Here is a 15,834-nt window from a genome sequence, read left to right on the forward strand (position 1 = left end):
CCTCCTGAGGGCAGATCACCCACACTCTTGGGCAAGTCTCTCATATTCTCATCTGTGAGGTTTGTGATGTTTATGAAGTTGTGCCAAGGAGAGTATGAAAGTATGATGAATGTCAGAAGGACCAAAGAAATGTTTGAGATTTTATGGAGCGAAACCAAGCAACACTAGACTGATGCCAGCAAAGATGTTTCCTCAGTTGAAGTCCTTAAGCTTGCTTGACAGGGTGTTTAACTTTGCTGTGCCAGAGTTAAAATTTTTATTTTGAAATAAAATAGGAAATTCAGTTGCCTTGTATTTTCCTGCTTAGGCAATTTATCTTCTGGGAGAAGAACTACAAGCACACTAAGGGCAAGCATTTCTTTACAGTATTATTTACTTTAAAGCCTCATGAGCTCCCAGTACTTTAATAAGAGTTCCAGTAGGAGTGGTACCATTATTAGAGGATTAATAGCCTCAGATTCCTAAAGGCTGATTGGACTTTTAAATATAATAATAATATTATTAATAACAACAACAACAACAACAATTACATTGTCAAACCTTGTGTTGACAAATAGGAGCTTGAAAAACAGCTGTATATGCCCTAGAGACTCAAATCCAGAGCAAAGCAAATGTAGGAAGAAACAAATACATAGTATATATTTAGCCTCTTGCCCCATGGAATGCTTGTTTAATGCATGGTTTGCGAGACTGGCAATGCTGTTATTGAATCCTCCTCACAGGATTCATGCAGTGAGGCCACCTGCAGTACAGAACATAGGTTGACCAATGGGATTAGCTAATTGAATTCCCTTCTTTAAGAGTCTGGGAAATAGGGCAGAGAAGTGGTGAGTTTGCCTAGGGAAGCTTGAGTGAAGGGGGGGAGAAAAGAGGTGAGGATCCTCTCACTCTTCCCATCTCTAGGCAGCCTGGCAGCCCTTTCAGCAGCACCATGTGGCCCAGCACCCAGGCTCACCTGCCACCCACTTCCACTGCCATTTTTTCCTAAGGGAAGGGGAAGGTATTTTTCTTTCCATTTTGAAGCAGTAGTAAAGACAGCATTTTCTTAGCTGACTTGCCCTGTGGCTCCTATATGTTATTTACATTGTTGAGACCAAAGGAGAAGGCAATGAAAATGTTTACCAAGGTAAGGGCCATGCAATGCTGGGAGTGAAGGAGATCTTTTTTGTGGAGCGAGGCATGGAGGGATATGTTTCAACAACTCTAAGAAAGTTTGGGAAATAGTTCCTGTAAACTTGCCTGCTATGACAGCGAAAATGGAAGAAAGATAAAGCGTTTTAAAATGGGAAAACTTCAGCTTCTTCACTTGCCAAGTTCCTCTTTTCTAAAAGTACATAAGCAGCCATGCCAAAATGAGAATAGGGTTTGACCGAGTTGTTTGGAGGGATCTTGTCTTTTTTTTCGTTTTGTTTTTAAAGTATGTATTAACTTGTATGTTTAGATGAAGCAAAAAGAATAACAGGTAACACTTGTTCTCTAAAAACACACACACAAAATGCAAGCGAGTTTGTTTCGGGTTTTGCTTTTCTAGGACAGGGGCCTGGAAATTGCATTTTCTTTTCTCAGAAGACTTAGAAAGCAATTCACATTCCAAAAGCAGTTACCAGCTACAGTTTATCCTGTCTGTTTTTCCAAAGAATAAGAAAAATACATTTTCAAACTGCAGAAATAATTTACCAGCACAAACCATTTAATTGCCAGACACAATCCATAAATTGGTAACACCAATGTAACGTCTGTAAAATTACAGAAAAAAAAATATGAAAAATTAAGAAGTAGGTGTCTCATTTAGCTTACAGCTGTTCTGCATTCTTATCAAGAAGTATTCTATGTCAAAGAATGACAGTTTTAATTTCCTTTGCTGATTGCTCTGTTTAGATCAGTTTGACGCAGATTATTGCTTTTACAAGAACGTAGTTCAGCTGGAGGGCAAACATCTCTCAGTAATTTGTCTTTATTTTTTTTCTGTTCTTCCTTCACTGTGTAGGGGAGGTTCAAAGCCAAGTAGTATAACTTGGGTTTATAATAGCTATTTTAAATTTACCTCTTTTTTTTGTCATTCAGGTGTAAAATCTGGTCCCTACATTACAGAGCTGTAATTCTAGCTTAGTTGGGAGAAAATGGTTTCATGAGATAATAAATGAAATGGTGACTTGACTAAGCAGGATCAAGAAAACAAAGTGTGGATTTTAGGCATACACTTCAGTTTCTGTGTGAATGTAGTGGTTGTCTTGAATAGAGGCAACTGAAGCACAAGCCTCCCTGACCTTAAGCCTGTGGAGTCTGTGCTTGGTGGATCCTATGCTTACAACCTAGGTAATTACACTGAAACGACTGGTGTTTCTGTCATAACACCTGTCACTCAGAAATGGGCACAGCAAAATCTGACCCAGAAGCTGCAACACCATTTGAAACTTTCACACCTGGCAGCACATCCTTGACTGACCCCTTTTACAAAGGGATTTTGGTAAAGATGTTGTTCACTATGTTCCATCTCAGACCAGACTCCTGAAAACACCCTGTGCAGCCAGGTGATCCCAGCACTTCAAGCGCCACACCAACCCTGCCTTCCTGTGCAGGGACACCATCCTGCATGCATGATCACATACAGTCCTTCCCTTGAGAGCTGGTCAAAGCAGAAGAAAGGACTAGCCTACCACACCACTGGTGTTTCTCCAAGCATGGTAATAAAGCCTTTGACTTCTCCAGTGCAAGCACAGGATCACACAATGAAGGATGCATCTGGCACATTAGGTGGTGTGACTAACATCTCCACGGGGTTGCAAGAGAAGGGCAGGTCCCAGCACTGGGTTGCAAACACGAACTATGCCTTCTGGTGGTGTGCCTGAGCTATGGGTCCTTGCTAGACTGCACCCTGTGGCTGCTGTGAAGTGCCACAGCTGTATTTGGCAAAAGCAGTCAGCAGAACTAGGAAAGGCTGTGGAAGTGCATGGCAAAAGTGGAAAATAAGGACTGGTTTGGAGTGACTACAAGGAACATGCCAAACAAGTCAGGTTATCAGTCAATGCAGAAGATCGGCTCAGCAACTTCATGCCCAGGCTTTCCCATTTCTTTGACAGTTTGGCTAGGAGATGTTTGCTCTAATTTAGGTGCCAGGAACTTTTCCAAATGTCTAATGCTACAACTTTGCTAAAGGATTAAGTGTGACTAAGACCATTTCCAGGCACTGAAGCCCATTGTTAAACCATCTCACCTTCCAAAACAGGATTAATGCTCACTAACTGCCAGTACTGGTCACTGGTTGTTTCTAACCTTCAAACCATGCCCAAAAACTGTTTTGGAGAGTGATATTTTCCCTAGCCTGAAGTGAGACCAGGTGTATTTTAACAACTGAATAACACAGAGTCCTGAGTCTCCTTGCCCAGGGAAATTCTGGCAGCCTCTGGCATTTTCACTAGGAGAGACACAGCCTGCCATTGATTCATTTCACTGATTCTTCTCCTTCCCTCAGTATTCACACCAGTCACATTAGTAGGCAACTATACTCAGACAACTTCAGGTCTCTCAGCACATCTACTCTGACAACTTAGGTAATTACTCTACAGCTAAGTCCTTCCTGGTGTCATTTCTAAACATAAGCATGTAAATCCTGCCATCACTGTCAAAGCTATCATGTTTAGATGCATTCAGATTATCTGCCCAAGTGAGCTACCTGGAACCTGGCTTTTTTTTGAAGCTGTTCCACAGTTTGTCAATATTGAACTCTGATCCCAAATATTGGGACCATCTCTTGAGTGATAATTTATTTCACTCTTTCCTTTGAGGTGCAATCAGACAACACAAAAAAATAAATCATAGCCATTAAGTCCTTTCAATCTGTGGCCTAACTATTGTTTGGTATCAGCCTAAAACAGCTGTTGAAGCTCTCTGCAAGCACATCTGTAAGTTAGTCTTCTGGGGAAACCAGGGCCATGTGTACCAACCACCACTGAGATGTTATTACTGAAGTACTTGCATGTAGACAGCACCATCCTGAATATGTGGCAAATCACTCCTTCTCCTGAAGCAATGTTGATCTCTCCCAACAATGAATGCATGTCAGAAGGACAAATACTACCTGTAGCAATTACCCCTGTTTGTTAGATCTGTCTGACATCCCTGAGTTCCATCCACTACGTAGCCCACATGAGGCTGGTGACTCTACCAATGGCAGACTCTTCATATAGTGCTTGGATGAAGCCTCCCCATCCCTGTGAGCTCTCTTCCAACCCGATCCACAACACCCCTTCCCCTTTGCTGCCTCTGCACTCACTGAGTTCAGACCAAACACGTTCCTCTTGCTTGCTCTCCACAGAGGACTGTGCACCAGCTGTGATCCTTAACTCCTAAGCTGGTGCTAGCCTTTGCAAGGCAGTGTAGTCAGGCCCAGCACTGGACTCAAGCCCCTGTAGATGAGTCCTTGGCATTCTGGAGCTAGTACAGATCTCCTTCCACTGGTTTTTGGGTATGCTGCAGCAGCACTGTCTTTAAAATACGTTTCATCCTCCACTAAGATGGACAAGCCACAGACAGAGGGTGTGGGGGTGGAGGACAGCCAGTCCACCTGGGAAAGGTGGATTAAACATGCAAAGGTCTTCGGGATCCAAAGCAGGAGAAAGAAGCAGAGACCACACTGCAGGAGACAAATCCAGAGACCACTTGCAACTGAGTGCTCCAAAATCTGAAAGCAGATATTGGAGTGGACAGTAGCAAGGATGTATTCAAGAGATGATCCTCAAAGACCAGAAGATTCAGAAGAGGACACATAGAAAAAGCTTTTAGCCACTCAGAGTGTCAATCCCACTAAATTATAATTGTGGTGAGAAAGACAACATGTCCTGACATGAAATATGTACAACGTAAAGACATTATCAGAGGCAAATATATGCAGCTGACTGAGTAACTGCCTACGAGACAGCTACTCTGTGTTGGCCATAGTGGAAAAGGGAAAAAAGTGTGTGAGAGAAGTGGAAGAATGCATTTGAGAATTCCTCTTCTGTACAAGCACGGACACATTTCAGTTTCCCCTTGGCCCCTCCTGCAGTGTCCCACTGCCAAGCCAGCATACTTCTCTACTGCTGTGTCCTCGGGTGTCAGGCAATCCAACCGAAAGTGCCTGATGCCTTCCCCAGAATGACGTGTCTTCCTTCAGCATATGCGTAACTGCCCCGGGTCTCTGAGCCAGCCCATGTGCCGCAGCTTGCTGCTGGGCTACGAACACAGGGCATTTCCAAACCATTGCAAGATTTTTTTTTTCCTGGGAAGGCTTTTGTTTAAATGCTCAGACCTATGTCCCTGCTCACAGCTGTCCTGGGAAAGCAAGGCACCTGCCACCTCAGCAAGCAGACCCCTGTACACAGCCACACAAACACACTGTTTATGCAGAGCCTGGGTTACAGGCTGAGCAGCAACACTGGTGTGTGCACTGCAAGCACCACGGGCACTCTGAGCCATCCACGCAATGGAGAGGGTCACCTGGGAGGCTGCAGACTGCAGGGTATCAGGAGGCAGAAAGCCATGCCCTGGCTCTCAGTGCGAGGCTGAAGCAGTGGGTCCATGCACTAAATCAAAGAAATGCTGCAGCGAGAGGGTGCAGGACTGTACATGCCTTGCATGTACAGCTGTCTTGCACCTCACAGATGCCAAGACTTGTAGCTTTTTAGGATGCATCCTATTTGCCATACCAGGAGAATTGCATCATGACTCCGTGAAGGTTTATACTTATATTTTGGATACATAGCTTAGGGCAATCTGAGCCTTAGTTGCTGGAAATCACGCAACTCTGTAGCATGAGAAACCACAGTTGTAGATCAATCTGCAGATTACCAAAAGCATATGAACATTTTCCTTTCAAATGCAAACAAAAGCAGTGAATGAGATATCCTTTCACACAAAAATATCTTTTAAATTACTCAGTTTTCCCCCTGTATGTTTATTTTTTGCCTGTCACTTCAATGTAAAAACAAAAACAAAACAAACCTGTTTTAAAAAACATGTTTTCTTGGGCATCCAATTATAAAATTTCTATTGAGCTCAGTTAAGTATCAGCCTGGTCCTTGCACATGTGTTTCTATTTTAATAGTAGGTCTACTGGACTAAGAGCCAAATTGCCTGCATTTATTTCATTGGAAAGACATTAGCAGAAAACTGAGTTACAAACACAAAAAGGATCTTTCTTGCTAGTCTCTGTGGGAGATAGGCCTGATGTATCAACTGCCACTTCCCATTAAAGACAATCCTACCAACTCAACTGTGAGCTTACTCGGGAAGACAAGAAATCAGGGAGAGAAGGATGAGTCAAATTGTTTTTTCTGACTCTGCCAAGACTAGTGCCCCATCTTTTCTAAGCTCTGTAATTCCATGATTCAAAAATAAAAGCCAGGTTAATTTTGCTTCTCCATTTAATTTCACTTTCTAAATGACATGACAAAGAAATTCAAAGCTGCAAATCTTTTTAGCCAATCTGTACTTCTCCTGGTCTTCTCTTTCTCCTTTTTCCCTTTAATACTCTTTTTATTCTTTCCCCCCCAACTCCTTTTCTGTATCCTCTGCCTGCCTTTGCTATACTCTTTTTTCATTGAAAAAAAATATTTACTCCAGACCTCAACGCTTTTTGTCCATTACTTGGCTATTCTCAGCTCTCCTGCAGAACACCCTGAATTTTGTAAAAACTATACTGAGGAAATGAGTGATAAAGACAACTGATACATTATTTTCCTCAGTCCTCTCTATTGAAAAATGCTTAGAAGGCATCATTGTTGCTGCTAAGCTGTGAGACCCAAATCCAAAAAGAGATGGCAAGGCATGTTCTCTCTTGTCCCTACAAGTCTTCCCTGTAAGGTTCACAGCATGGAAACAACAGCCTGATCCTCAGGTGTCTTTTCTGCCTACCATCAACATACACAAATAATCCTGTTGGAAAGGTCTGCCTTCACAGTATTTTGGGTTTTGAGAATTTTTATTTTCTTTCCTTCAGATTCTCACTAATATGCTGTGAAAGCTCTCTGAGAACTTCTTCATTCTAATGGAGCATGGGATCCTGAATGGTGGAAGGCACCTCTGGAGGTCATCAAGAAGACGACCCCCTTACTTAAACTTCCAGTTCAAAGCTGGATCAAGTTGCTCAGTTGTCCAATCAAGCTTTGCACACCTCCAAGGTTAGAGAGTCAAGTTCCATGCTTGAACAATCTCACTGCAAAACTTTTTTTTCTAGTTAGGAAATTTGTTGCATGGTTAAGAAACACCTTCTCATTCGAAACACACATTTCTATTCACAGTTAGATTAGATCCATGTATTCATAAGTGTCCTCTCTGATATTTGCACTGCTGATAGGAAGCAGTCTTGGTCCCCTCTAAGGGTTTGTTTTGACAGACTAAACTAAGCATCCACTTCCCAGCACAAAGCTCTCCATCCCTCTGACTGCTCTGGGCACACTTCAGCCTCAGTTCATCTTTAACACAGGAGGTCAGCAGTACGAACAATATTTAAATGAAATCTCACAGACATCTTTGAGTCAGGGCAGTAAGCTTCCTTCTCTTCTGCGGGATATACCTCACCAGACCACCTTAAGACCACATTAGCAGCATATCCACCATGAACAGCAGGGTCCTTCCTTTCCATAGCTATTTCCATTCAGCACATTTGTTGCTGTTGCAGCACCCAGCTCATTAATTCCTTTCTCGACATGTACTTACTAACACTCAGCAGTGCTCTCTCACTTTTAGCCAGCTCTGTGCACACTTAACCCCTGTTTCCTCACAGCTTCCTCATCACTGCATCCCACAAGACTCCACAAAAAGGCAGGAAAGAAACACATATTTCTTTTGTGTAGAAAATAGTTTCTCAATGAGTCTAATAGCCTGGCACAATCCAACATTGTAAAGTCATATTTCATTTTATCCTGTTCACCTCACAGCCTCTATTTGTCCTTTAATTCACAATATTCTTGAGAGCTTTGCATACTACTGCAGCCAACCACTTCAGACTGCCTGGGTCACCTCCTCTCTCTACTTTCTTAACTAAAGGGCCCCAGTTTGCTTTTCCTCATATGTGTGTTACTGTCCTCATCTGAGTGGTTTGAAACTAAGAATACCTGCTACCAAGGCTGTGTTTCCACGTACCAGTCCCTTCAAAATTCATAGGCACGCTTTGCCCCATAGTAATCCAGGAGTTTTCTGGAAAAAGGTTAGAATCACAGTATCTTCAACAGCAGAAGGGGCAGAAAAAGGATGACACACTTAGGATCCAAAATTACTGATGATCATCCCAAAAGTGTGCAAAAAGAGACAAACTGAGCAATAGCTGGCAGTATGGTCATAGCTGCAGAGGCAGTAATCTCTTCAACTCCACCTCTACTGTCAGAGTTTATCTGTCAGGTCACAGGGATCCAAAATGCTGCCATAGCTCTGCAGTTTCATTTCTGGGGTTGCTAGGTGAAAAAACAGCAAGGAGAAGAGATGAAATCATGGATGAGAAGTCAGCTACCAGTAGGTGAGATTTCCGTTTCTTTCTAATCTCTTTCTTTGTTGAGACATGTCTCTTTATCCCAGTTGTGCTATCATTTTCAATCAGCATTCTCAGCAAAATTCTCAGTTACCAGCACTCCTATTACAGTACTATTAGCTAAAGTAGCTTTTCAATATGGGGAATATAAAGAAGATGGATTTGGTTGGCCTCCTTTCATTCTTCTTGAAGTCTTCTTCAACACTCTTGAAGTGGCAAAAAACCCTTGGTACAAGAGGTGCCTGTACAATAAAATATCTTCTTCAGTAATCTTTAAGAAATGTACATGTAGAAATTGATTTTAAAACAAATTTTAATGTGATACTCCACATTTTAAGTTTCACTTTCTAAGTTGAGATACAGTTGTAAATAAAATCTCTGATCCTCTGCTCAAAGCATACTAAAAATGCCCTGCCACATGTTGAGTGGAAATTCTGAAATTTCATCCTACAAATTTAAACCAGAGCTGACTCTTTCATCTGCTAAAGCCCTTATATAACCATCATTAAAAAGGCTCTGAAACACCGCACAAGAAAGAACTGCCAGCAACAATAACCCCAACCTTCTGTTGCAGCTCAACGGTAAGAACACTAAGCTTAAAAGCTAAATTTTGTTGGCACCTCTATTTAGCTACATGGTATGAATTGTCAAAAATTAGATTTACCAGTACTGTAAACTATCTGTAATGAATAAAATGCAGAAGACTGGAAAGTTAGAAGTCAGCAGAGAGAAATGACGCAAATCACACAAATGTGAATGGTTATTTGCAAAAGGATAAGAATACATTATTTACATAAAGCTGACTATTTACTACGCCTAAGAGTGACGTTTTATGCCAGGATATCACGTGGCTTTTTCTCCTGGTACTCTCTTGCTTTAATTTATTTTCAGGAAATGTTTAACATATTACTGCCATGTTGCATAAAAGTCTGCCTGAGAGAAAGGTAACTACATCTGCCTGATGAGAAATGTGCACTGAGGCTGAAGGCTTCAGACAGCATACCTCAAAAAGAGTGTGGTTCAGCAGCTATCCTCATCTGTTTTGCTACTGTGTGGGCATGATGTCACCACCAGAGTCAACAAGGTTACTCAGAGACAAGGGGATAAGCACCTATTTGCAGGTCTTCCACATCTAAGACAACAGTGTAAAAGGAGCTGGAGAAATGGAAATGTAAACCAGAGACACTTAAATATTTCAAGTTAGCATTCACAACACAACCCTTTGGTGAACATGAAAGAAAAATTCCAGGCTGTGTGGAATGCCTGAGGCTCCCTTCAGAATCAAGGCTAAAATTTACGTTGTAGATCATCCCTCTACCAGAGTTTCTCCACTACAAAGTGATGCATGATCATAGTTACTGACTGTCCTGCAGCAGGAAGAGCAGCCAATTCCTCATTGATTCCTCCTCGCTCTGGGTCTGTAAAATACCATGTTGAGTTTTCAGCAGCTTTGCTATGAATCAGCTGGAGGAAGCTTGAACCCAAGGTGTGGGAATGCCCCTGGATGGCTAACAGTTTCAGCTCCCTCTCACTCCTGTCACTGTCAGTATAGCTGACATTTAGTACAGCTGGCTGTACGATAGTATAGTAGAAATCACAGAATCATAGAATGGTTTGTATTGGAAAGGATCTTAAAGATATCCTAGTTCCAACCCCCCTGCATAGGCAGGGACACTTTCCACTAGACCAGGTTGCTGAAAGCCCCATCCAACCACTTCCAGGAATGTGGCATCCACAACATCCCTGGGCAACAAGTTCCAGCATCTCACTACCCACACACTAAAGTATTTCTTCCTGATGTCTAATTTAAATCTACCCTCTTCCAGCTTAAAACCATTACCCCTCATCCTATCACTACACACCCTGGTAAAAAGTCCCTCCCCAGCTTTCCTGCAGGCCCCTTCAGGTACTGGAAGGCCGCCTTAACATCTCCCTGGAGCCTTCTGTTCTCCAGGCTGAACAGCCTCACCTCTCTCAGTCTGTGAGAGATAAATGCTGTCTACAGTATAGGTATGGGGCATAGCTGAAGAACCTGTGCTCCTTTTCTGCATCAGGAAGAGGACAGCTGTGTCGTTGAGGACTACAGTCAAGATGAGGGAAGCTGTGGTTGAGAAAGCCTGTCACTGTGTTGCTTAATTACCTGCTTGGTGGCAGCGCTGGGTGCAGACCAGGCCCTGCGGCATCCTTGCAGCACCCTACAAACCTCCAGAGAAAGGGACATCATGAACCAATGGACCCCTGTAATGATCAGTTACACTTTCTTTCCTAACCAATAAAACAGCGGTCTCTGCCAGAATCCCTTGCAATGCCCAAACCACCATGCTGCTTTATACCACTTATGAGACATCTTGCTGGGGGAAGAGTGGCTGGAAAGCTGCCCGTTGGGAAAGGACTGGGGGATGTTGATCAACAGCCAGCTGAATATGAGCCAACAGAGTGCCCAGGTGGCCGAAAACGCCAAGAGCATCCTGGCTTGTACCAGAGATAGTGTGGCCAGCAGGACTAGGGTAGTGATTGTTCCCCTGGTACTCAGCACTGATGAGGCCACACCTCAAATACTGTGTACAGTTTTGGGTCCCTCACTACAAGGACATCGAGTTGCAGGAGTAAGCCCAGAGATCAGTGAAGCTGGTGAAGGGCCTGGAGAACAAGTCTTACCAGGAGCAGCTGCAGCAACTTGTGTTGTTGAGTGTGGAGGAAAGAAGGCTGCAGGAGACCTTACTGCTCTCTACAACTACCTGACAGGAGGTTGTAGCAAGGTGACGGCTGATTTCTTCTCCCAGGTAATAAGAACAAGAGGAAAGTAACATGAGGAAATGGACTCAAGCTGTGCCAGGGCAGGTTTAAATACCATATTAGGAAAAATGTCTTCACTGAAACATTTGTCAGGCACTGGAACAGACTGCCCAGGGAAGTGGTTGATTCACTATCCCTTGGAGGTATTTAAATGACGTGTAGATGTGGTGGTTAACGGTTGGACTTGATGATCATTAAGGAACGATTCTGTGGTTTTATTATTCTATGTCACCAAATATACAGTAAGTCTCTAAACAGCCACATCTTCAAATGTGGCCAATTCTAGCACCATAAAAAAACATTCTAGACTCTCATTTCTAATTCATTTCCTGATCAAGACATGAAAGCTGAGCAGCTATTGCAGCTATCCTACAATTTGGAGATGCTTGGCAACACTCCTGATCTTTTAGAGCATTTTCAGCTAAAAAGGAATATTTTTAATTGCATATATATAACTCCTGATCTACTAAACCCATTCCAGATCTGAAGGGAAGAAAATGAATGTGATGCAAATCTGTCACTGATCTTTTTTTTGCAAGGCTGCAGAGTAACCCTGGCTTGCAGAGGTGTAACACAACAATGCTTTTCATACGATTCTTTCTTCCTGATACACTCGTGCTTGAGAATGGCAGATTAGCAGTGCTAAAGCAAGAGACAAAAGAGAAAAATAAAATAGGAAAGAGGAGAAGTAGAATTAAGACCTGCACAAACTGTTTCAAAGGACTTTACTAGTGCTTTACTGGGAAAAAAACCCAACATTTTCTGATGCTAAGTGAGGAAAAGGCATTCCATGGTTTTTCTCAGTCCAGGCCAAAATTAGGGCTACCTGAAATTGTCTATACTTTTTAATGTGATGTTGTAAAAACACCAAAAAGAACATCGTAGGCAAAAGCTGATTTGGGGAAAGACATTTTGGTGAAAGAGAACCCAAGTACATGGGGGTTTTGAGGATATAGAAGGAGTATGTACCAACAGGGAATAAACAGCAAACTTCAGGAGCATCAAGAGATACTGCACTTTGGAATTACAGGTTTCTACAGATGTCAGGAGGAGCCAGTCAGGAAAAGGTGCTTCCTGGTCCAACATTTTTTTTAAATTACAATATAAATTATGTATTTCAAAATATTTGAAAAAAAGGTGACACTCTGGCAAGTGGCCACAGAATGTGTATTTCAAAACAAAAAGCTTGTCACTTCAGAAAACTGGGATTTAATTTTGGAATTATAAAATGTCATGGCCCCATTGTATACTTTGTGACACTTAACCATTGTGCTCTTCTTGTTACTCCAGGCTATGCCAAGATTACTAGTGCTTCAAGGGCTAACTAAAAGGAAGAAGTGGTAGAACAGGCAGAGAGACTTGGTCCCCTGGCGATGGAGTGTGCTGCATCAATGGCAAGCAAAGGATTTCAAGCAGTTGTCATCTAAGGTTTGGAACGAGTAGTTTCTCCTTTTCTCATATGATCTAACTCACTTTCTTCCTTGTGGTAACTCAAAAAATTAGATACATTTCTCACTGTACTGGCCTTGGTACTGGTCACTTGTACTGGTTCAATGGTACCACTTTTAGAAACATTTTCTCAAAGCATGATGAGAAGGAGCTAAAGTTCAGAAGAGAATGACCAAATTGTACAGAAAATAGGAGGGAAGGTAGAAACCATTTCCCACTTCATCCATTTTTCTGTCTTTCCTTTTACATGCAAGACATTGCTAGATTTATTATGAATTCAATAGAAATATTGCTATTGAGTTCACTTGTTTACAGTAATTTTAGCATAGCTTTGAGAAAGTTTTAAAACAGCTTTCCCTTTGTTTGACAATGATCTTTCCCTTTTGAGAAGCAGCTCTTTCATTACCCCTGTTATTGGTTCTCTAGAACAATATATAAAAATTTGCTCAATATGGACACAATAAGGAAGCTATGAAACATGAAAAAAAGAGTAATGGAATTTTAGAGATGTTAAAGGAGTCTCCCACGCATTTCTTAGCATTGTCAGAAGCCAGAAAATGTCAGCTTTGTTTTGCTGACTGTTTGCAGGCTTTTGCTTCTGCAGAGGTTCTTGGTGGACCCAAGAGCCCTGGAAGCTCTGGATACACCGCCTGTCTGCACACCAGGACTTTTTCATAGAATCACAGAATCACTTTCTTCCAAAAGTTCTGCTTTCCAGAGGTAAGCTCAGGAAATTTGCACTCTAAAGCGTCTAGCAACCCCATCATGCTGCTCAGTAGAAAAAATTGTCAGCTGTGTACCTACCTATTTGGATGGCAAAGCATGCACTGTCAGTAGTCCGTGACTGCAAAACTCTTCAGCTTGACCCTCTTTGCTGTTTCATCAGGAAAGAGGAGCCCTGTCAAAATCAGTGGAGTGGTAACAGCACAAAATGTGCAATGGCTTTCTGTGGGCAAGGGGATAGGGCTGGCCAAAACTATCATTCAGGGAACAGCAAATACAGTCAAATCAGAAACTGGAGCTGGAAGCAGGTGGGGATACATAGTCCACATTAATTCAAACTGAATGTAGCTATCAGCTTTGTCTGTTAATAAAAAGTTATCAACAATCAATGTCTTAAAATTTCCTCCTTTTTAAATCAGGTTTCAAGACTTCATGTTGCTTTGGAGATGTGGGAGGTGAATACTATTTTGAGATGTGGCAAAATATTTGTCATGATCAACACAAAGCCACAGGGGTTTTTATTATTTGTTATTGGTACAGTCATAGGAGTCAGGCATTGCAGCTAGCTCCATCACACTGACACAAGTGTTCCAGCAGACATGAAGTGCCTCAGATAACTGAATGAATTCTGATGGAAACTGGTTAGTATTAAATTCCTTCAATGACTTAGTTTCCAACTAGATCCTCTCCCCAGTCTGACACAGCTGCTCAAATGTCAGCCTGGACACCTGTGGGAGGTGGTAAGAAAAAGTGACTCTTGGGGGAAGACAAGCTACAGGCTGACAGTGCCACCCTCTTGGGTAGCATCTTTCCTGCATTGATATCATAACAGTTGTGGAACTATGTGCTAAATATCAGGCAGAAACCAGCAGATTTCACTAAATAGGCATGTGATACCTGGGTTAAACAGGAGACATAGCATGTAGCTCATAACTGCATAGCAGTTTCCAATAATGTCTTCTATACGACCTTTAAAAATAAAAATTAGTAGAAAGTAAAACTTTAGAAAGTAGCAATATGTAAAAAAGTATAAAATATGCAGCTTCACACCAGAAATATTACATAGACTGTTACAAACACATAACAAAAAAACTGTTAAATGAAACATAAAAATGTAATTTGTCTTTTCTTAAAAGTGCCTGTAATTCTGACCAACATCTTTGCTCTTTCTTTATGTTTGCCAAGAGTATTCACAGGGAACACAGAGAACACACTTCGCTGCGTTCATGTAGGCATGTTGTGAAAGCCTAAGCATTTCATCCTGACAAGTCCAGACAAGCCATATCAGAAAAAACTAGACAATAGACATCCCAAGATTTGAGCATTACAAACAGCAATGAAGAAACTAGGTAAGAGCAGCAGGGAGTGACACTGCAGAGCTGAAGTACAAAGGGAGATAGACAAAGTGTTCCTTCTCCACATCAGAACTGCCATTGACGCATGTAGCTTCCAGCAGAGGGAAGAGATGGGGGGTTTTCAGATCAGAGTGGTTCATCTAGACTGCTTCTGGTTTCTATTTCAACTTTTGGTTTCACATGTATTTTTAACATCAGCAGGGGGAAAGAGAGTACATTCTGCATTGGGATAAGCAATACCAGGGGACTTTACAGCAAGCAGCATCTGACTGGGGCAGGCAGAGCCGCAGTGTTTCCCTGCCAGGGATGGGCAGAATCCCCTCCAAGGAAGGGGTAAGTGAGAGCCAGTTTGTTGCATGAGGAGCTCTTGCACCAGCCCATAAGAAACTCCAGAGAGATGAACTTTTCCCCCTCAGAAAGCAGATGTCTCTCCCGGGCAGCCAGGTTCCTTTGTTGGGGAGGATTCAACACCCAAAATCCTCCTAGGTTTCACCATACAGACCAGCTCTTCCTCACAAAAGGCAGTCCATGAAGGAAGTGAGGCCCTCACCCCTGCCCAGGCTTACCCAATTGCTCTGAGGTCAGAGCAACTCCCTGGGAATCACTTTCTATTTCTGCCCAAAGGCCAAATTTCTTGTACTACGTATTTGAGCAAACATGTCCTGGAATCCAGGTCAACCCACTGAGGTGGCACACAGGCTCCCAACCTTCTCTTTCTGACAAAATAAATAAATAAATAATAATTGTTGACTTTAAGAAGAGAGATTAAAAACATTTTGGCCAAAATTATTCTTCGGAGTAGGGGGACTTTCCTGTAAAGTAGCAAATCTCAGTTCATAATCCCTTCAAATAAGGAAGGGATATGAATCAACATTTCCCACATCCTGGTTGAGCAATCTAAATAAAAAGCACCAGTCCATCTAACTGGCCATCTGAAGGAAAATCCTAGTTGCACCTAGACCACTTGGATCCTTTGGTGATGGGATCAAAGTTCTTACAGCTGGTTTG

The sequence above is a fragment of the Apus apus genome, chromosome 2, assembly GCF_020740795.1.
Source record: "Apus apus isolate bApuApu2 chromosome 2, bApuApu2.pri.cur, whole genome shotgun sequence".
Taxonomy (NCBI): Eukaryota; Metazoa; Chordata; class Aves; order Apodiformes; family Apodidae; genus Apus; species Apus apus.